Source organism: Pseudophryne corroboree, chromosome 4 (assembly GCF_028390025.1).
Source record: "Pseudophryne corroboree isolate aPseCor3 chromosome 4, aPseCor3.hap2, whole genome shotgun sequence".
Lineage (NCBI taxonomy): Eukaryota > Metazoa > Chordata > Amphibia > Anura > Myobatrachidae > Pseudophryne > Pseudophryne corroboree.
In genome coordinates, this window is record NC_086447.1 from 339,302,802 (window position 1) to 339,324,056 (window position 21,255).

A 21,255-nucleotide genomic window follows, 5' to 3' on the forward strand; every position below is an offset into this window, starting at 1 on the left:
TGAACACGATAATCTAACTAGTGCAATAAGGAAGAACAACATACAGTATGGTTTACTTTTTTCTAGTTCAATAATATGCTATATATACATGCTTCATATACATGTATGTATGTGTTCTTCATTCCCCTGTTCTAAATATGTCCTGTTCTTTATGTCACCAATGCTGAATACAGTATAAAATTATGTTTGGTGGATAAACCTTTCCGTGAAAACTGGGATCCACAAATTCTAAAAATTATAAAATTATAGAATTATAAAATCATTTTTGTTTATATACACTGAATTAGGATCTAAAATATTCCCTCTGAATATGGATTACGTTGAGGGCTCTATTACTCCTTTAGCTATACCATATATTCATGGTGCTTAAAAACTATAGTGCTATGATCCTACCGATAACCATGATTAGCATAAAGAGAATTATTACATCTTAGTAGCATTGTTATTTTTGTTGTAAAAATAATAGGTGTTGTTTTTTTTATCTCTATAACTCTGATGCATTGTAGCAGTGGCGTAACTAGAAGTTTTCTCCCCCAAGCCAAAAAATTCTTCGGCGCCCCCCCACCCCCCACCCCCATCCCCCATAATTGCCACTATTAAAGGGATAAGCATGCGCGCACGGTGAAAAAAAGGGTGTGTGGCTTCGTTGGAATGGGCGTGACTTTGCATAAAGGGGCGTGGCATTGCAGGAAAAGACTTCCTTATACCCCAGTTTTGCAACCTGCACGCCCAGACGTTAGCCACCACAGGAAAGAAAAATAATCCTGATTCGTGCCCCTTACATTATTTGTAATTTTTCCTCCTTATAGTAATGCCCAGTTTACATTATGCCACATACTGCAATGGCCCTTAGACATTATTCCACACACAATAATGCACATGACACAATATGCACACACCATAATGCCCCCGACACATTATACCACACACCATAATGCCTGTGACACATTATACCACACACCGTAATGCCTGTGACACATGACAACAGGAATCGCAATGCCCGTTATACATTATGCTACACACTGCAATGCCCCTGATACATTATAGCACATACAATGTCTGTGACACATTATGCCACACACGTAATGCCTGTGACACATTATGCCACACATCGTAATGCCTGTGACACATGACGACAGGAATCGCAATGCCCGTTATACATAATGCTACACACTGCAATGCCCCTGATACATTATAGCACATACAATGCCTGTGACACATTATGACACACACTGCAATGACCCTGAGACATTATACCACATACCACAATGCCCGTGATATAGTATACAACACACAGTAATGCCTGACACATACCGCAATGCCCGTTATACATTATGCCACACTGCAATGACCCTGAGACATTATACCACATACCACAATGCCCGTGATATAGTATACAACACACTGTAATGCCTGACACATTATGACACACCGTAATGTCCGTGATACATTATGCCACACACTGCAATGACCCTGAGACATTATACCACATATCACAATGCCGGTGATATAGTATACCATACACCGTAATGCCTGTGACACATACCGCAATGCCCGTTATACCCTATGCCACACTGCAATGCCCCTGAGACATTATACCGCATACCACAATGCCCGTGATATAGTATGCCACACACCGTAATGCCTGTGACACATTCTGACACACACCGCAATGTCCGTGATACATTGTGCCACACACCGTAATGCCCATTACACATTAAGTCCTACAGTAAGGCTTCTAATTACTTTTAAATTACCTGCTCGTTGCCAGGGGTTTCATGCTCTTGGTTCCATGCACGGTGCCAGGGGTTTTCATGCTCAGGGTGTCATGCTTGTTGCCAGGTGTTTCATGCACTGGGTGTCATGCTCGTTGCCAGGGGTTTCATGCACTGGGTGTCATGCTCGTTGCTAGGGGGTAGTGCTTGTTGCTAGGGCTGTGCTCCCAGTGCCACATATGTCCCCAGTGCCAGATATTCCCCCACGGTACCAGGTACTCACATGCCCCCAGTGCCAAATATAGCCCCCCCAGTGCCACGTATGCCCCCAGTGCCAGATATTCCCCCACAGTGCCAAGTGCTCACGTGCCCCCAGTGCTATATATAACCCCCCCATGTGACAGGTACACATACAGTGCCATATATGCCCCCTCAGTGCCCCCCCCAGTGCCATATGCCCCCTCAGTGCCCTCCAGTGCCATATATGCTCCCTCAGTGCCCCCCCAGTGCCATATATGCCCCCAGTGCCAGATTTTCCCCCACAGTGCCAGGTGCTCACGTGCCCCCAGTGCCAAATATAGCCCCCCCATGTGCCATGTACACATACAGTGCCATATATGCCCCCTCAGTGCCCCCCTAGTGCCATATATGCCCCCCAGTGCCATATATGCCCCCTCAGTGCCTCCGCAGTGCCATATATGCCCCCTCAGTGCCCCCCCAGTGCCATATATGCCCCCTCAGTGCCCCCCCCCCCGCTGCTGTGAAGGAGGGACAAGGAGGGCACAGCGCGCGCCTCTCCTGTGTCCCTCCTTGGTCTCCGGCCGCGGGTATGTTAAAGGAAGTGCCGGTTCGTGAGCCAATCAGAGCTCACGAATGGCACTTCCTTTATTAGACACGCCGGAGATGCAGGAGGAACACGGGAGAGGCGCGCGCTGTGCCCTCCGTGTCCCTCCTTACATCAGGGAGGGTTAGTGACAACAGATTGACATGCGGACGCTCGTCCGCATGTCAATCTGCTCTAAATCAGTGGCGGCGCCCCCGCAGCCCCTCACCCCCAAGCCACCGCGAGGGCTGCGGGGGCAGTAGTTACGCCACTGCATTGTATGCTGGCATGGTAATTACTTTGCCTATCCAAATAGAAATATTTGTGTTACATTTTAAGGGAATGACCAGGCTATACAAGAAGTTTGTGTTGTCATGGTAACCACTGTTAATATGTGGAGGCCAAAAATAACACAAATAAGAAGAGAACAGCCATATATATATATATATATATATATATATAAAAGTAAATATCAGGAGCACTCACCAGTCTTCATAAGCCTTTTTTATTATTAGTAGCATCAGAAAATCAAGATCTTGACAAAGGTCCCCACATGGGACCGAAGCGTTGATACCCCTATGCTGATTTTCTGATGCTACTAATAATAAAAAAGGCTTATGAAGACTGGTGATTGCTCCTGATATTTACTTCTATATTTGAATGGACTGGTCCTGGTGACACATGCCCATATGGATGCTACCCCAGCAATTGATACAAAAGGCTAGAGTGTGGAATGTACGAGAATATATATATATATATATATATATATATATATATATATATATATATATTATATGGGGCAAAAATCTATCTACCCAAATCTGATTATTTAGTAAAAATACATTTTAATAAAATGATCCAATATGGGTCACGTGACCGGGTAGCGATCACGTGACTGGGATTTGCATGCCAAGCGTGAAAAGCCCATGTGGAATAAGTCACGTGGCCGGGTAAGGTCATGTGGCCAAGATCCGACCACGTGGGTGGAAGGTCTGTATGAGTAGCCTGCCCCTCAACCCACTCCCTCCCAGTGATGGGCACTGCTGGAGTTCCGGTCACATGATCGGATCACAGTCACGTGATCGGGACTCCGATGACGCGGTCGGTGGGCACCGACTCGGTAACTATCAGCTGGCGTGTCCCCAGCCAATGACTGGGAACCAGGACACGTCTCCATAGATACGACAGCCATAACAAAACTAATGATAGGCTGAAAATCATCTACATAGATTTCCTGTTTATATGGGCTGCTTAGCAACATGCAGTATTAAACTAATAAAACAAATTAGAAACTGAACTATTTATATACTCAACCCATTCTGTGGGAAGTAGGTCTGTCTCCTATATATTTTTGTTTTATTTATATGCATACTGTCATTTATTGGTTTAACATTGTTACCACGTGGCAATTAGCCACCATATTGAATGGGGTATATAAACTCCACATGCTTAAACTACCTATACCTTTGAAAAAACTGCTAGCTGAATGCAGCAAAACGCTCAGGTGTTTAAATATTACAGTCAGTAACATAGGAGCGGAGGACCGAACCATCCCCTGAATACTTCCAGCTATCCATTTCACCTTGGAGAACTACATAACCAGAACTTTGCATCAAGGAGGCTTGTTTACACCGTGTTGCATGAGGAGCTCATCAATAAGGCACTGGAGCATATCACCCTCTAACGGCTACCTACATACCTCCATCTGGACATTGTCTATCTCCAGAGATTTTGCTGCACTGGACAAATTACATTGCTATAGGGGAATACTTTTGGAACGGACTCCATCTAACATCCCTACCTAGTTCCTGACCTATTGGGTAATATTACCTTAACATACGTATGAATTCATACTTTTTAATTCAATGACATGCATGCAGTTTTATGGTTTATTGATTTCTAATATGATGAATTTTATTTTATATACTAATAAATTGTGATACCATAGTATTTGAAACGTTCTGACAAACTGTTTTTTTACATTCCAGCTCAGCCTCATTTTTAGTTTTAGCATTTTTATAAACACTCCTAGAAAACGGTCAGTTGACACCCATATACGCCATCTTCCTGTCAATCTCCTTGCAATCGGCTGTGCAAATGGATTCTTTGTTAAATTTATCGCACAGCAACGATCCCCTTTGTACCCGTACGATGTGGCTGCATACGCAGGCGCAGTTCTGACCTGATCGCAGTGCAGCAAAAAAAATCTAGCGTGCGATTAGGTCGGAATGACCCCCATGGTTTTGCCCAACTGCTAACAAATTTGCTGCTGCGATCAACTCTGAATTACCCCCAAAGTGCAGTTATATAGTGCAATGTATGGGGACACACAGAGGAGCATGTATTTGAACACGTTGCTGGAGGTGCATGTGATGCATAGGGCATTTGAGGCACATAGGGGAATATTGTCCAATAGTATATTGTTATATATATTATAAGGGCACGGTCGTGCCCTTATATTAAGGCTGAATCGAACAAACGGAATTCTCCCATAGGGAACTTGTGAGATGGGGGCATGGTGTTTGAGGGGCTATACTTCAAAAGTGATTGGACATACTGAGCTGAAATTTGGCATGGGCGCGTAGAATCGTCACCCGCTGCTGCATGCCAAATTTCAGGGCAAAATAATAAAAAATGAGGAATTGGGAGTAAGCTAAAGTTCCAACTGTCAGTTTTTTTCTGCCACTCCCTCAGTGGCTTTTTGACACCGTTTTCCTATAGAGTGAATGAAGATTTTTTTGGGAAGGCATAACTCAGGATAGAGGACGAATTAAGACTTGGGGTTTGTTTTATTAGATAGAGTATGCCCCAGTGTAGTGCCTTTTGGGGTTGTGGTGTTTTAGAAAGTTATAGTTTTTTTTTAATTCCGTAAAATATGCCCCATTATAAAGATAGGGCTTTTCAATTTGTTGCGGCTGCGCAGTGGCCGCCAGCAGGGGGTGTACTCACAGAGGCTTCATATGAGAGCACAAACATGGCCGACTTTTTCACTGCCTCCCATTTTCATACAGTAAACTACAGGGGAACTGCCTACACTTCGGTAATTCAGTGGGGCTGGGGAGTGTTTTGGGGCTACTGGGGGCACACTGTGACAATAACTAGCCCTGGCACCGCTCACATTAAATAGATTTAATTGTCCAGTTCGAGCGGTGCCTGGGCCGGCTTACATCACGTGATCGCCGCAGTCAGCTAGGAGCGGGAAGTTCAATAGTGCTTAGCACAGCTTCCTTTATCCCCTGTGTGCTCCAGGCACAAGCATACAACAGCCCCGGGCAGCTCATCCGGATCACATACCGGACTGATGCTGCTGCTCCAGAGAAGGTGAACTCATAAAGAAAGGAGGCGCAGCCCGTTCTCTATTCTCTCCCCCTTCTGCGCCTCCTTCCTGCCCGACGGCCATGGGCTGTCCCCCTGCCCACGGAGCTTCCACTGCAGACACGATACTCCCCTGCAGGCATACGCAGCTATGGGCTGTCCCAGTGCCCTCCGGAGCTTCATCTGCAGCCACGGTCCCCAGCACCAGCACTTTCCGTGACACCCACAGCGGCAGAGCTGATCACTCCTTCTCATAGGTGTGTGCACGGGGGGTGCCTGGTGCGCACAGGCACCCCCTAATGTCCAGCAACCCTGACACTTGACAGGTGGCAGCGGAGAACGTAAGCAGATAGTCAGAGCCGGCCCTATCTATAGGCAAATGCCTAGGGCATTTGCAGTGGCCAGGGGCATGCCAGAGCTGGCTCAACTAAACTTTGGGCAATGGAAGGACCTGTGAGTTTCCCCCCACCGTGGATCAAATATATTTTTTTTTCAAGTGGGTCCCTGTCCCGGTGTTTGAAGCCCCGCCCACTCGCGGCTATATGCCGCGATTTGCGGGTTGGTGGTGAGGGCTGGAGCCATTATGACATATTTCTCTTTGAATGGTGTCATATTGGCTCCGCCCCCTCCCCCACCGACCCGCGAATCGCGGCATAAGCCGCTAGTGGGCGGAGCTTAATGATGAAAAGTGCCCTGCACGACTGCCAGCACTGATCTGCTCCTGGTTCCTGCAGCTACCACTGGGCTCCATCCTCCAGGTGTCAGTGGGTTTGTGTGTATACTCTAGTGTATATATGTGTATATGTATGTGTTCTGTGTATGTGTTTATATGTACTGTATGTGTATGTGTTCTGTGTTTATATGTACTGTATGTGTATGTGTTCTGTGTGTGTGTGTTTATATGTACTGTATGTGTATGTGTTCTGTGTTTATATGTACTGTATGTGTATGTGTTCTGTGTGTGTGTGTGTTTATATGTACTGTATGTGTATGTGTTCTGTGTGTGTGTGTTTATATGTACTGTATGTGTATGTGTTCTGTGTGTGTGTGTGTGTTTATATGTACTGTATGTGTATGTGTTCTGTATATGTGCATATGTATGTGTTCTGTGTGTGTGTGTGTTTATATGTACTGTATGTGTATATGTATGTTTTGTATTTGTGTGTATATGTACAGTGTGTGTACCATGTCTGTGTATGTGTTAGGATCCCGGCCATTGTAAGTATAGCCACAAAACTTTGCCTACTGCCGGAGAAGGGGGGAGGAGGGGGAGGGGGGTAGATTTAGCCGACACTGGAGGGGATAGGGTTAGGCTACAGTAGGTGGGAGGTTAGGGTTAGGCTGCGGACAGGGGGGTTAAGATAAGGCACCACCAGGTGGAGTTTAGGGAGGGGAGGTTAGGGTTAGGCTTAGGGGGTAGGGGACAGAGGATAGATTAGTTAAATCACCCGTCAGGATTGAATTCCTCTGGATGCTGGCGTCGGTATTTTGACTGCCGGCATCCCATCCGGCTGTCATGCATACCAAACCCATATGCGTGTTTAAATGTATATGTATGCGTTCTAATCATGGGGGGTATTGCACAGGCATACCCTAATGTCAGGTACCCCTCAGTGTTAGCCTATTACATATACCAGCTCCACAGTCATGGTGAAGCGGGTCCACTAAGGATCATGGAGAAGCGGGCAAGTTTCTACTCTGCAGGTGCTGTCTGTACTCCCCCAGCGGCCCCTGTGTTTGTGTGACATGACTTGTTTGACAGATTCTGTTTACAGGATGCCATGGCTGCGGGACCCGCGGAGGTGATGGACGGAGTAGAGTGCACACTGAAAGAGCTGCTGAGGGGCCAGGACTCAGAGCGTCTGCAGGGAAAGGTGTCGGCGAAGCTGAGCCAGCTGGTGGTACTGGAGAGAGTAGCTGCCCACAGCCAAGGTTTGTCCCACTTACCCAACTCTCTGCTTCATGCTGGCTCTTCCCGGTGTCTGTCAGGCAGAGTTGCCGACTTCTGGGCTGCTCTCAGGCTGAGATGCCGTGCAGGGGGCGGACCAGAGGCGTAACGGGGCGGGGCTTCTGACAGCATTGTGTAAGCCACGCCCCCTGCTGTGTAATGCCGCGATTACCGGCATTATACAGCAGGGGGCGTGGTTACGATGACGCGATTCAACAAGAATCGCGTCATCACCTGCCCGGACCGCCCACTTTACTCGTTAAGTGGTCGGCCGGGCAGAGGGGGACCCCTGTGACCGGGAGACTTGCCTGCTCTTCCGGGGGGGCGGGAGGGTCACCCGTTTTTCGGGAGCCTCCCGCCCATTCCGGGAGGGTAGGCAAGTATGCTGTCAGGTCTCCACATTAATGGATGTGGTGTGGCCAGGGTACATGGTCTTCTCTCAGCTTTTTCATTAGGAGCGTTCTCAATACTTGCTGCCCACACATGCCCCACTCTCCCCTCACAGCTCCAAATGCCCATCTGCTGCACCCCCAACCTTCCTCCATGTCACCCAGTACGTATCACTAGTGTCTCCCTATGCATGTCACCCATTACTTGTCCATAGTGTGCCCCTCTGTCTATGTCCCATTGCCTCACCCCAGTGTCAAACTCTCTGCCTGTCCCCACTACTTGTCCTGCGGGTTAAAAATTCAGAATACATAAATATATTTCTTTTTCATAGTTTCTTAAGTGCGCCAACAAAGAGACAATCTTTCTCTGTTTTTGTTGTTTCCCACTACATGTCCCCAGTGTCACCCTCTGCCTGTCATCTACTAAGTATCCCCAGTGTTACCCTCTGCCTTTCTCTCACTGCCTCACCCCAGTGCTACCCTCATGGCTGTCACTCTCTCTACCTGTCCCCCACTACATGTCCCCAGTGTTGCCATTTGCCTGTCACCCACTACATGTCCCCAGTGTTACCATTTGCCTATCACCCACTGTTACCCCAGTATCACCCTCTGTTTCCCACTACATGTCACCCTCTGCCTTTCTTCGACTGCATCACCCCAGTGTCACCCTCATGGCTGTCACCCTCTGCCTCACCCCAGTGTCATCCTCCGAATATGAAAACCAGAATATGCATTTCTTCTGTTCATACCGTGTAACATAATGTGAATTTCGGCTCATACCATTTGCATATTGTGAATTTCGGCTCATACTGTGTGGCATATTGTGAATTTCGGTTCATACCGTATAGCATATTGTGAATTTCGGTTCATACCATGTGGCATATTGTGAATTTCGGCTCACACCGTGTAGCATATTGTGAATTTAGGCTCATACCTTGTGGCATATTCTGAATTTCGGCTCATGCCTTGTGGCATATTGTAAATTTCGGCTCATGAATTGTGGCATAATGTGAATTTCGTCTCATGCCTTCTGGCATAATGTGAATTGTGGCTCATACAGTGTGGCATATTGTGAATTTTGGCTCATACCGTGTGGCATATTGTGAATTTCGTCTCATACGTTGTGGCATAATGTGAATTTCAGCTCAAACTGTGTGGCATAATGTCAATTTCGTCTCATACTGTGCTGCATAATGTGAATTTTGGCTCATACTGTGTGGCATAATGTGAATTTTAGCTCATACTGTGTGGCATAATGTGAATTTTCGGCTCATACTGTGTGACATAATGTGAATAACTCAAATGTTCGCCCCCTAAATCTCACAATTTTCAGAGTGTCCCACTCAAAATCAGGGTGTAGGTGCTGGGGTGCAAGAGAATGCATATGCACCTAGGCCCACCACACTCTAGTTCTGCCACTGGGTCAGGGATAGGTTGGGGAAGTGTAAGCAGCGACAGGGCGCAGTGGCAGCTGGGGCTCAGGGTTATGCAAGAGTGGAATACTGGCCAGTGGTCTTGCCATTATGCTTCATTTTATTAATTTTATTTTTCTGGGGTGTATTATATCTACATGTACTATTGGGAACTAGGGATAAATTAGATTAAGCCATGTGATTTTACTGAGAGAATGTAAAATAGTGCTAGACAAGCCCCTCTGGCGGTGCGCACCCTAATAAAATAAGCTGCGCACGCCTATGCTCCTTCCCCCAGACACTGCCTGCACGGTGCACCAGTGACGGTACAACCCTGCGCTCGGCATGCATGACTATGGGCTGTCCCCCTGTTCTCCGGAGCTTCCTCTACAGCCATGGTACTCCCCTGCGCCCTGCATGCGTGGCTATGGGCTGTCCCCCTGCCCTCCGGAGCTTCCTCTGCAGCCACAGCCCCCAGCACCAGGTCCAGCACTCCCTTGACACCCATAGCGCCAGAGCTGATCACGCCTTTCCCCAGACACTGCCTGCACGGTGCACCAGTGACGTGCCCCGCAGTGTGGCCCCCGGACCTCAGCAAAAGCCGCTGGTGCCCCGCAGTGTGGCTGCGGACCTCGGCAAAAGCCGCTTCCGCCCCCTTCCTCCAGACACTGCCCTTGTGTGTGTGCCCGCTACCGCCGCCCGCCTAGATCATTCTGCCAGCCCTGCATCTGCCGCCAGCCTGGGTGTTTGCCTCCCCTCACCAAAAGGATGCGGGTAAAGCTGAATGCATTGTCGGACTTCACTGAAGCCCTTCCTAGCTGTTGCTGCCGGACTGGTCCTCTCTGCAGCTTCCTTAGCTGGTTCCTCCATACCTGATCCTGCTCCTTCTCACCAGGTGAGTGCTCCCCAGATTGTGACAAGTCACCCCACTGTACAGTTCCCTGGGTGTTGCCCCGCAATACAGTCCCTTGTGCCCTGCATGTTGCCCCCCTTTACAGTCCCATGCGCCCTGTGTGTTGTCCCCTCCTTACAGTCCGCTGCGTCCTATGTGTTGACCCCTCCTCCATGTGTGTGGCCCCCCAAACAGTCTTCTGATTGTGGCTCACCCCTGTAGTTCCCATGCGTGTCACCCTCACCCATACAGTCCCCTGTGCCCTGCGTGTCGACCCCCCCATACAGTCCCCTGAGCCCTGCATGTTGCCCACCCTTGCAGTCCCCTGCACTAGGTGTTACCCCCCCTTACAGTCTGCTTTGTCCTGTGTGTCGCCCCCCTCAGTACAGTCCCCTGCGCCCTGTGTGTTGCCCCTACCCATGTGTGTGGCCCCCAAACAGTCTCCTGCTTGTGGCTCATTCTGGTAGTCCCCTGCGCATCGCCCCCACCCATACAGTCCCCTGTGCCCTGCATGTCACCTCCCCATACAGTCCCCTGTGCCCTACATGTCACCTCCCCATACAGTCCCCTGCGTCCTGCGCATCGCCCCCACCCATACAGACCCCTGTGCCCTGCATGTCACCTCCCCATACAGTCCCCTGCGTCCTGCGCATCGCCCCTACCCATACAGCCCCTGTGCCCTGCGTGTCGCCTCCCCATACAGTCCCCTGCGTCCTGCGCATCGCCCCTACCCATACAGCCCCTGTGCCCTGCGTGTCGCCTCCCCATACAGTCCCCTGCGTCCTGCGCATCGCCCCTACCCATACAGCCCCTGTGCCCTGCGTGTCGCCTCCCCATACAGTCCCCTGCGTCCTGCGCATCGCCCCTACCCATACAGCCCCTGTGCCCTGCGTGTCGCCTCCCCATACAGTCCCCTGCGTCCTGCGCATCGCCCCTACCCATACAGCCCCTGTGCCCTGCGTGTCGCCTCCCCATACAGTCCCCTGCGTCCTGCTCATCGCCCCTACCCATACAGCCCCTGTGCCCTGCGTGTCGCCTCCCCATACAGTCCCCTGCGTCCTGCTCATCGCCCTTACCCATACAGCCCCTGTGCCCTGCGTGTCGCCTCCCCATACAGTCCCCCTGCGTCCTGCTCATCGCCCTTACCCATACAGCCCCTGTGCCCTGCGTGTCGCCTCCCCATACAGTCCCCTGTGCCCTACATGTCACCTCCCCATACAGTGCCCTGTGCCCTGCATGTCGTCGCCCCCAGTAGTCCACTGCGCCCTGCATGTCGCCCCCCCTCCATACAGACCCCGGTGCCCTGCATGTTGCCCTCCCATACAGACTCATGTGCCCTGCGTGTCGGTCCCCTGCGCCCTGCTTTTTGCCCCCTGTGCCCTGTGTGTCGCCACCCCGTCCAGTCCCCGGTGCCCTGTGTGTCGCCACCCACCGTCCAGTCCCCGGTGCCCTGTGTGTCGCCACCCCCGTCCAGTCCCCTGCGCGTCGCCACCCCCGTCCAGTCCCCTGCGCCCTATGTGTCATCCCCTGTGTGTCGCCCCCCAGCGTGCGGGATGTATGAGTGCATCAGCGTGCGGGATGTATGAATGTATGAGAGAGGCAGTGTAGGGATGTATAGTATGAGAGACAGAATGAGATAGCGTGTGTGTGGCAGAAATAAAACAAGATAGCATGTGTGTAAAAGAGAGCAAGACTTAGAGAGAAAAAGGAGAGATGTGAAGTAATATGAGAGAGACCAGAGGGTGTATAAGTGAGAGGTGGCAGTCGGGATGAGAAGGCAGTTGCATTCCCCTTCAACCCGGCACCGCACTGCTGCTGCTGCTGTCAGTCGTGAAGGGCCTTCTCGGAACCAGAGAGCCAGCCAGTAGGGGTAAAGTATGTAAGTACCAGAGTGTGTGTGGTTATCTGTGTGCGTATTTTGCTATATGTGTGTGTGTGTGTGTGTGTGTGTGTGTGTGTGTGTGTGTGTGTGTGTGTACAATTGTTTTGCTATGTGTGTTTAGCTGTTTGTGTGTTTTGTCATACGTGTGTATGTGTGTTTTGCTATGTGTGTGTCTTTTACTGTGTGTGTGTGTATGTATGTGTATGTATATATATATATATACACACACACACACACACACACACACACACACACACACACACACACACACACACACACACACACACACACACACACACACACACACACACACACACACACAGCTAACCGTTACATTGCTCCTCCCGAGGTGTGCTCGCACCCCTGCTGCACTGCCCCAGGAGAGCCTGGATAACAGGGTGAGGTGAGTGGGGAGCCAGAAAAGGAAACCGGTTGCACACTGCGGCCGCCATCTTTCTGCAAGCACACTTTCTCTCTGTCACCTCTGCCTCAGTCACCCACTCTATACCTGTTACCCACTATCTCCCTCTCACCCCTGCCTCAGTCACCTACTATCTCCCTGTCGCCCCTGCTTCAGTCATCCACTATCTCCCTGTCGCCCCTGCTTCAGTCACCCACTCTCTCCCTATCACACCTGCCTCACCAGTTGCCCACTCTCTCCCTGTCACCCCTGCCTCACCAGTCACCCAGTACGTCCCTGTCACCACTGCCTCACCAGTCGCCCACTATCTCCCTGTCACCCCTGCCTCAGTCATCCACTATCTCCCTGTCGCCCCTGCTTCAGTCACCCACTCTCTCCCTGTCACCCCTGCCTCACCAGTCACCCAGTACGTCCCTGTCACCCCTGCCTCACCAGTCGCCCACTCTCTCCCTGTCACCCCTGCCTCACCAGTCGCCCACTCTCTCCCTGTCACCCCTGCCTCACCAGTCGCCCACTCTCTCCCTGTCACCTCTGCCTCACCAGTCGCCCACTCTCTCCCTGTCAGCCCTGCCTCAGTCACCCACTATCTCCCTGTCACCCCAGCCTCCAACATAACTGCCCCCAGCACAGGAGACATACTTAGCTGTTGGCACACAGTTTTAGCCAGCTTCTGTCTCGCACTATACTGTGTCACCACTAGAGGACCTTAAAGCAGCGATCCCCGCTGCAGCGCCCAACTCTCCAGACCATCGGCCCCCGGCCCTTGGCAGCCGCACATCTCAGTCATCCGCTCTCTCCCTGTCAGCCCTGCCTCAGTCACCCGCTCTCTCCCTCTCAGCCCTACCTCAGTCACCCACTTACAGTTTTTTCTGTGGCACGTGCTATCCATATTTTTCTCTGACGTCCTAGTGGATGCTGGGCACTCCGTAAGGACCATGGGGAATAGCGGCTCTGCAGGAGACTGGGCACAATTAAGAAAGCTTTAGTACTACCTGGTGTGCACTGGCTCCTCCCACTATGACCCTCCTCCAGACCTCAGTTAGAATCTTGTGCCCGGCCAAGCTGGAGGCACACTAGGGGCTCTCCTGAGCTCCTAGAGAGAAAGTATATTTTAGGTTTTTTATTTTACAGTGAGATCTGCTGGCAACAGACTCACTGCAGTGAGGGACTAAGGGGAGAAGAAGCGAACCTACCTAACTGGTGGTAGTTTGGGCTTCAGAGGGATCGACCGCAGGACCCGACCTTGGTGTTCGTTCCCGAAGCCGCGCCGACGTCCCCCTTACAGAGCCAGAAGCATGAAGATGGTCCGGAAAAGCGGCAGCAGAAGACTTCAGTCTTCACCAAGGTAGAGCACAGCACTGCAGCTGTGCGCCATTGCTCCTCATGTACACCTCACACTGCGGTCACTGATGGGTGCAGGGCGCTTGGGGGGGGGGTGCCCTGAGGGCAATGTTACACACCTTGGCTGGCAAAATCTACACCATATATAGTCCCAGAGGCTATATAGGTGTAAATTAATACCCCTGCCAGAGTTATAAAAACGCGGGAGAAGTCCGCCAAAAAAGGGGCGGGGCTACCTCCCTCAGCACACTGGCGCCATTTCTCCCTCACAGCTCCGCTGGAAGGAAGCTCCCTGACTCTCCCCTGCAGTCTACAGCTACAGAAGGGTAAAAAAAGAGAGGGGGGGGCACTATATTTAGGCGCAGTATATCAATATATATATATATATATATATATATATATATATATATATATATATATATATATATATATATATATATAAGCAGCTATAAGGGGATATAATTCAGTTAGTCCCTGTATTATATAGCGCTCTGGTGTGTGCTGGCATACTCTCTCTCTGTCTCCTCAAAAGGGCTTTGTGGGGTCCTGTCCTTTGTCAGAGCATTCCCTGTGTGTGTGCGGTGTGTCGGTACGGCTGTGTCGACATGTTTGATGAGGAGACTTATGTGGAGGCGGAGCAGATGCCTATAAATGTGATGTCACCCCCTGAGGGGCGGACACCTGAGTGGATGGACTTATGAAAGGAATTACGTGAAAGTGTCGACTCCTTACATAAAAAATTTGACGACATGCCAAATGCGGGACAGCCGGCTTCTCAGCTCGTGCCTGCCCAGGCGTCTCAAAGGCCATCAGGGGCTCTAAAACGCCCGCTACCTCAGATGGCAGACACAGATGTCGACACGGATACTGATACCAGTGTCAACGACGAAGAGACTAATGTAATGTCCAATAGGGCCACACGTTACATGATTGAGGCAATGAAAAATGTTTTACACATTTCTGATGTAACCCCAGGTACCACAAAAAAGGGTATTATGTTTGGGGAGAAAAAACTACCAGTGGTTTTTCCCCCTTCTGAAGAATTAAATGAAGTGTGTGAAGTAGCGTGGGCTTCCCTCGATAAAAAATTGGTAATTTCTAAAAGGTTACTAATGGCGTACCCTTTCCCGCCAGAGGATAGGTCACGTTGGGAGACACCCCCTAGGGTGGATAAAGCGCTCACATGCTTGTCAAAGAAGGTGGCACTACCGTCTCCGGATACGGCCGCCCTAAAGGAGCCTGCTGATAGAAAGCAGGAGGCTATCCTGAAGTGTATATACACACTCAGGTACTATACTGAGACCAGCTATTGCTTCAGCATGGATGTGACAGGGACACTATATTGCTAACCATAGAGCATATAAAAGATGCAGTCTTATACATGAGAGATGCACAGAGGGATATTTGCCGGCTGACATCTAAAATAAGTGCAATGTCCATTTCTGCCAGGAGAGGCTTATGGACTCGGCAGTGGACAGGGGATGCAGATTCTAAAAGGCACATGGAAGTTTTGCCTTATAAGGGTGAGGAGTTATTCGGGGATGGTCTCTCACACCTGGTTTCCACAGCAACAGCTGGGAAGTCAGCATTTTTGCCCCATGTTCCCTCACAGCCTAAGAAAGCACCGTATTTTCTCTATCGTCCTAAGTGGATGCTGGGGTTCCTGAAAGGACCATGGGGAATAGCGGCTCCGCAGGAGACAGGGCACAAAAAAGTAAAGCTTTACTAGGTCAGGTGGTGTGCACTGGCTCCTCCCCCTATGACCCTCCTCCAGACTCCAGTTAGATTTTGTGCCCGAACGAGAAGGGTGCAATCTAGGTGGCTCTCCTAAAGAGCTGCTTAGAGAAAGTTTAGTTTAGGTTTTTTTCTTTACAGTGAGTCCTGCTGGCAACAGGATCACTGCAACGTGGGACTTAGGGGGAAAGTAGTAAACTCACCTGCATGCAGAGTGGATTTGCTGCTTGGCTACTGGACACCATTAGCTCCAGAGGGATCGAACACAGGCCCAGCCGTGGAGTCCGGTCCCGGAGCCGCGCCGCCGACCCCCTTGCAGATGCTGAAGCGTGAAGAGGTCCGGGAAACCGGCGGCTGAAGACTCCTCAGTCTTCATAAGGTAGCGCACAGCACTGCAGCTGTGCGCCATTTTCCTCTCAGCACACTTCACTGGGCAGTCACTGAGGGTGCAGAGCGCTGGGGGGGGGCGCTCTGAGAGGCAAATATAAACCTTATACAAGGCTAAAAATACCTCACATATAGCCCATAGGGGCTATATGGAGATATTTAACCCCTGCCTGACTGGAAATATAGCGGGAGAAGAACCCGCCGAAAAAGGGGCGGGGCCTATCTCCTCAGCACACGGCGCCATTTTCTGTCACAGCTCCGCTGGTCAGAACGGCTCCCAGGTCTCTCCCCTGCACTGCACTACAGAAACAGGGTAAAACAGAGAGGGGGGGCACATTAATGGCTATATATATATATATTAAAGCAGCTATAAGGGAGCACTTAATATAAGGATATCCCTTGTATATATAGCGCTTTGTGGTGTGTGCTGGCAGACTCTCCCTCTGTCTCCCCAAAAGGGCTAGTGGGTCCTGTCTTCATTAGAGCATTCCCTGTGAGTTTGCGGTGTGTGTCGGTACGTGGTGTCGACATGTATGAGGACGATATTGGTGTGGAGGCGGAGCAATTGCCAAATATGCAGATGTCACCCCCCAGGGGGTCGACACCAGAATGGATGCCTTTATTTGTGGAATTACGTGATGGTTTATCTTCCCTTAAACAGTCAGTTGAGGACATGAGGCGGCCGGACAATCAATTAATGCCTGTCCAGGCGCCTCAAACACCGTCAGGGGCTGTAAAACGCCCTTTGCCTCAGTCGGTCGACACAGACCCAGACACGGGCACTGATTCCAGTGACGACGGTAGAAATTCAAACGTATTTTCCAGTAGGGCCACACGTTATATGATTTTGGCAATGAAGGAGACGTTACACTGATACTACAGATACCGTAAAACAGGGTATTATGTATGGTGTGAAAAAACTACAAACAGTTTTTCCTGAATCAGAAGAATTAAATGACGTGTGTGATGAAGCGTGGGTTGCTCCTGATAAAAAGTTGATAATTTCAAAAAAGTTATTGGCATTATACCCTTTCCCGCCAGAGGTTAGGGCGCGCTGGGAAACACCCCCTAAGGTGGACAAGGCGCTCACACGCTTATCCAAACAAGTGGCGTTACCCTCTCCTGAGACGGCCGCACTTAAGGATCCATCAGATAGAAAGATGGAAGTTATTCAAAAGAATATATACACACATGCAGGTGTTATACTACGACCAGCTATAGCAACTGCCTGGATGTGCAGTGCTGGAGTAGTTTGGTCAGAATCCCTGATTGAAAATATTGATACCCTAGATAGGGACAATGTTTTACTGTCGTTAGAACAAATAAAGGATGCATTTATCTATATGCGTGATGCACAGAGGGATATTTGCACACTGGCATCTCGGGTGAGTGCTATGTCCATTTCAGCCAGAAGAGCCTTATGGACACGACAGTGGACAGGCGATGCGGATTCAAAACGTCACATGGAGGTTTTGCCGTATAAAGGGGAGGAGTTATTTGGAGTTGGTCTATCAGACTTGGTGGCCACGGCTACTGCCGGGAAATCCACTTTTTTACCTCAAGTCACTCCCCAACAGAGAAAGGCACCGACCTTTCAACCGCAGCCTTTTCGCTCCTACAAAAATAAGAGAGCAAAGGGGCTTGTCGTACCTGCCACGAGGCAGAGGAAGAGGGAAGAGACACCAACAGGCAGCTCCTTCCCAGGAACAGAAGCCCTCCCCGGCTCCTGCAAAAACCTCAGCATGACGCTGGGGCCTCTCAAGCGGACTCGGGGACAGTGGGGGGCCGTCTCAAAAATTACAGCGCGCAGTGGGCTCACTCGCAGGTAGACCCCTGGATCCTGCAGATAATATCTCAGGGGTACAGGTTGAATTAGAGACGGATCCTCCTCATCGTTTCCTGAAGTCTGCCTTACCAACCGTCTCTTCCGAAAAGGGAGAGGGTGTTGGAAGCCATTCACAAGCTGTACGCTCAGCAGGTGATAGTCAAAGTACCCCCTATTACAACAAGGAAAGGGGTATTATTCCACTCTATTTGTGGTACCGAAGCGGATGGCTCGGTAAGGCCTATTCTAAATCTGAAGTCCTTGAACCTCTACATAAAAAAGTTCAAGTTCAAGATGGAGTCACTCAGAGCAGTGATAGCGAACCTGAAGAAGGGGACTTTATGGTATCCTTGGACATCAAGGATGCGTATCTACACGTTCCGATTTACCCCGCACACCAGGGGTACCTCAGGTTCATTGTTCAAAACTGTCACTATCAGTTTCAGACGCTGCCGTTCGGATTGTCCACGGCGCCTCGGGTCTTTACCAAGGTAATGGCCGAGATGATGATTCTTCTTCGGAAGAAAAGGCGTATTAGTTATCCCATACTTGGACGATCTCCTAATAAGGGCAAGGTCCAGAGAACAGCTGGAGACAGCTTTAGCACTATCTCAAGAGGTGCTAAGACAACACGGGTGGATTCTGAATATTCCAAAATCCCATTTAATCCCGACAACTCGTCTGCTGTTCCTAGGAATGATTCTGGACACGGTTCAGAAAAAGGTTTTTCCTTCCAGAGGAAAAAGCCAAGGAGTTATCCGATCTGGTCAGGAACCTCCTAAAACCAGGAAAAGTGTCAGTACATCAATGCACAAGAGTCCTGGGAAAAATGGTGGCTTCTTACGAAGCAATTCCATTCGGCAGATTCCATGCAAGAATATTCCAAAGGGATCTGTTGGACAAATGGTCAGGGTCGCATCTGCAGATGCACCTGCGAATAACCCTGTCACCAAAGACAAGGGTGTCACTTCTGTGGTGGTTGCAGAAGGCTCACCTATTAGAAGGCCGCAGATTCGGCATTCAGGATTGGATCCTGGTGACCACGGACGCCAGCCTGAGAGGCTGGGAGCAGTCACACAAGGAAGAAACTTCCAGGGAGTATGGACGAGTCTGGAAAAGTCTCTTCACATAAACATTCTGGAACTAAGAGCAATCTACAATGCTCTAAGCCAGGCGGAACTTCTCCTGCAAGGAAAGCCGTGTTGATTCAGTCGGACAACATCACGGCGGTCGCCCATGTAAACAGGCAGGGCGGCACAAGAAGCAGGAGTGCAAATGGCAGAAGCTGCCAAGATTCTTCGCTGGGCGGGAGAATCACGTGATAGCACTGTCAGCAGTGTTCATCCCGGGCGTGGACAACTGGGAAGCAGACTTCCTCAGCAGACACGATCTTCATCCGGGAGAGTGGGGTCTACATCCAGAAGTCTTCAACATGTTAATAGACCGTTGGGAAAGACCAATTGTAGACATGATGGCGTCTCGCCTCAACAAGAAACTGGACAAATATTGCGCCAGGTCAAGAGATCCACAGGCAATAGCTGTGGACGCACTGGTAACTCCTTGGGGTGTACCAGTCAGTGTATGTGTTTCCTCCTCTGCCGCTCATACCAAAGGTATTGAAGATCATACGGCAAAGAAGAGTAAGAACAATACTAGTGGTTCCGGATTGGCCGAGAAGGACTTGGTATCCGGAACTTCAAGAGATGCTCACGGACGAACCGTGGCCTCTACCTCTGAGAAGGGACCTGCTACAGCAGGGTCCCTGTCTTTTTCAAGACTTACCGCGGCTGCGTTTGACGGCATGGCGGTTGAACGCCAGATCCTAAAAGGGAAAGGCATTCCAGAAGAAGTCATTCCTACCTTGATTAAGGCACGGAAGGAAGTCACCGTGAAACATTATCACCGCATTTGGCGAAAATATGTAGCGTGGTGCGAGGATCGGAGGGTTCCGACGGAGGAATTCCAACTGGGTCGTTTCCTACATTTCCTGCAATCAGGATTATCTATGGGTCTCAAATTGGGATCCATTAAGGTTCAAATTTCGGCCCTGTCAATATTCTTCCAAAAAGAATTGGCCTCTGTCCCTGAGGTCCAGACTTTTGTCAAGGGAGTACTGCATATACAGCCTCCTGTGGTGCCTCCGGTGGCACCGTGGGATCTAAATGTAGTTTTAGATTTCCTCAAATCCATTGGTTTGAACCATTGAAAAAGGTGGATTTGAAATATCTCACATTGAAAGTGACTATGTTACTAGCCCTGGCCTCTGCCAGGAGAGTATCTGAATTGGCGGCTTTATCTTATAAAAGTCCTTATCTAATCTTCCATTCGGATAGGGCAGAAACTGCGGACTCGTCCGCATTTTCTCCCTAAAGTGGTATCAGCATTTCATCTGAACCAACCTATTGTGGTGCCTGCGGCCACTAGCGACTTGGAGGACTCCAAGTTGTTGGACGTTGTCAGAGCCTTAAAAATATACATTGCAAGGACGGCTGGAGTCAGAAAATCTGACTCGCTGTTTATATTGTATGCACCCAACAAGTTGGGCGCACCTGCTTCTAAGCAGTCGATTGCTCGTTGGATTTGTAACACAATTCAACTTGCACATTCTGTGGCAGGCCTGCCACAGCCTAAAACTGTAAAAGCCCACTCCACAAGGAAGGTGGGCTCATCTTGGGCGGCTGCCCGAGGGGTCTCGGCATTACAACTCTGCCGAGCAGCTACGTGGTCGGGGGAGAACACGTTTGTAAAATTTTACAAATTTGATACCCTGGCAAAGGAGGACCTGGAGTTCTCTCATTCGGTGCTGCAGAGTCATCCGCACTCTCCCGCCGTTTGGGAGCTTTGGTATAATCCCCATGGTCCTTTCAGGAACCCCAGCATCCACTTAGGACGATAGAGAAAATAAGAATTTACTTACCGATAATTCTATTTCTCGGAGTCCGTAGTGGATGCTGGGCGCCCATCCCAAGTGCGGATTATCTGCAATACTTGTACATAGTTATTGTTAACTAATTCGGGTTATTGTTAAGGAGCCATCTTTAAGAGGCCCTTTCTGTTGTCATACTGTTAACTGGTTTAGATCACAAGTTGTACGGTGTGATTGGTGTGGCTGGTATGAGTCTTACCCGGGATTCAAATGCCTCCCTTATTGTGTATGCTCGTCCGGGCACA

At 49.9% G+C, this 21,255-nt stretch overlaps 1 long non-coding RNA gene across 1 annotated transcript in view; it reads left to right on the forward strand.

The window, feature by feature from the left end:
• The first annotated feature begins 5,616 nt into the window (after positions 1-5,616).
• LOC134911400 (uncharacterized) overlaps positions 5,617-21,255 on the forward strand; it is a 33,484-nt gene continuing 17,845 nt past the window's right edge. The window contains exons 1-2 of the long non-coding RNA XR_010176537.1: positions 5,617-6,110; positions 7,629-7,785. This is a non-coding gene — a long non-coding RNA (uncharacterized LOC134911400). The remainder of the gene's footprint in view (positions 6,111-7,628; positions 7,786-21,255) is intronic.